This window comes from Bidens hawaiensis, unplaced genomic scaffold (assembly GCF_021521415.1).
Source record: "Bidens hawaiensis isolate Kalapana, Puna unplaced genomic scaffold, B.hawaiensis_p1.1 tig00019953_1, whole genome shotgun sequence".
Classification (NCBI taxonomy): domain Eukaryota; kingdom Viridiplantae; phylum Streptophyta; class Magnoliopsida; order Asterales; family Asteraceae; genus Bidens; species Bidens hawaiensis.
In genome coordinates this window covers 428370-430509 of record NW_027493034.1, presented here as the reverse complement: position 1 = coordinate 430509, position 2140 = coordinate 428370, and the positions used below count along the sequence as shown (strand labels likewise).

Sequence of the window (2140 nt, the reverse complement as noted above, 5' to 3'; positions counted from 1 at the left end):
ACATTATCAACAATCTGTAAATACGAGTCCTTAAACGTCGGTAAGCATGACAATATGAAACTGACGGTTTGTGATTTCCAAAAGAACGACACAATAAAGAACAACTATGATCTGCTAGTATTTTTTTTTAGTTTTTTTTTTTTTACTTGATCTGCAATATTAATGTTCTTGTTGTGAAGATAACAGCAGGCTGACCAACAAAATTGAACACAAATCCAATCGAACTGGGAGATCACAGAAGACAAAATTCTAAGATTCCAAGAACACATAATTATACAAACGAGAAAGCATGAAACATCCAATGTAGCTAAGATTCTATAATCACACCATCAGGGGCGACTCATCTATTTTTGGGGCCTAAAGCAAAGTAAATATCCGTGGCCCTTATCCATTCTTCTGCTATCCAAAGTATATTTCATATAATTACCAACTATTACATATATATTTATTTGGTTTTTAAAGTAATTTACAAGTATCAGTTATTACAGGAAACGGCTCTACTTAGTTTAACAACCCGCAAATGCAAGATTGCTCTAATTCATCATTAAATTGCATAATTTTCGAAGATGCTCCGTTCAATTTTGGGCCGTCAAATTTCCAACCACCGCCATCGCGAATTATGGTTTAGACATAACCAAAGATACGGTTTAGTTAATGTAAAACTGAAATGGGTAAAGGATAAAGTACTAGATAGAGCTGTAGCAGGCGAAAGAGAGCTCAAAGCCGCCTGGATAATCATGTCAATCATAGCAGCCAACCCTGAGGTTTGCCTCCCGATCTACCGCCTCTGTGGCCGCCACAGAGGCCCACTGGGTTTCCCCCGAGACCATAAACCATGGCACTCCTGTCCCATGGTTTAGATTAACCCCGGATGCTATAACGCTCAATCAAGAATATATTCAAGTTTTTCAAGAAAATCAAAAGGATTTTCTTGATAGGGTTTGCAAGCTTCTTATGCTCACTAAAGACATGATTCTTCCGATACAAACCATAGATCAGTTAAAATGGGATTTGGGTTTGCCTCATGATTATGTCCATTCGTTTATCCCGAACTACAAACACGTTTCCTCGTTAATTCGCCTGTCGGATGACCGTTTTGGTTTAAAGCTTCTATCTTGGCATAAAGAGCTTGCGGTTTCTCAACATGAAACCGACGCAATTTCACAGCAAATGCAAGAAGATGTCATAACGGGTCGGTTAAGTTTTCGTGTTGGATTTCCAAGGGGATATGGGTTAAATGTGAAATTTCTCGAGTGGTTAAAAGAATGGCAAACACTCCCGTATACATCACCATACACTGATTCAAGTCATTTGGATTCACGAACCAATGTTTCTGAAAAACGAAACGTGGGTGTGTTTCACGAGCTTTTGCATCTTAGTATTCTAAAGAAAACCGAACGAAAAAATGTTAGTAATCTTAGAAAGCGTTTAAATCTTCCTCAAAAGTTCACTAAGGTGTTTGAACGACATCCCGGTATTTTCTATATTTCCAAAAAGAGCAACACACAAACGGTTGTTCTTCGTGAATGTTATGATGGTGATCGTCTTGTTCACAAACACCCAGTTAGTGAAATTAGGAGTAAGTTTGCCTGCTTGATGAAAGAAGGGTTTTTGGGTAGGAGTCAAGGGTTGTATAAGAAACACACTGATGAAAATTCTGGTGAAAACGATGAATTATGTCATATTTCTGAGGTTGAATCATGTGAAAATGGAGTTGAATATGAAGAGGAATCTGAAGGTCATATGTTTTCAGAATGTGAATCTGAGGAAACTGATGAAACCGCCCGGCTTTTCAAATTGTGTGAGTAACATGGTGCTTGCTGATGCTGTAACTTATGTTGAAAAGTGTTGAGTGAATTATATGATGCATAATGGTTGGTCTTTACATGCAACTCTAGGGTATTTAGAGATTGTATTAAATTGAAATTTATAAATTGCCATTACAGATCATGCTAGAATCACCTTTCATTCCGTTATCTTGTATTCCGTCTCATATTAACTTATTTTTTAGTGATACAGTTTAATTTTGCTTTTATTACAATTACCCCATGATCAAAAAAAGATATTGAAATTGGTTAATCATCATTATGTTTATTTATTAGTGCATTAACTCATCTAATCTATCACACAATGACATGCT

General features: G+C 36.6%; 1 pseudogene; it reads left to right on the top strand.

The window, feature by feature from the left end:
- Window positions 1-566: 566 nt before the first annotated feature.
- Window positions 567-1809, top strand: LOC143559628 (protein WHAT'S THIS FACTOR 9, mitochondrial-like; annotated as a pseudogene).
- Window positions 1810-2140: the final 331 nt, after the last annotated feature.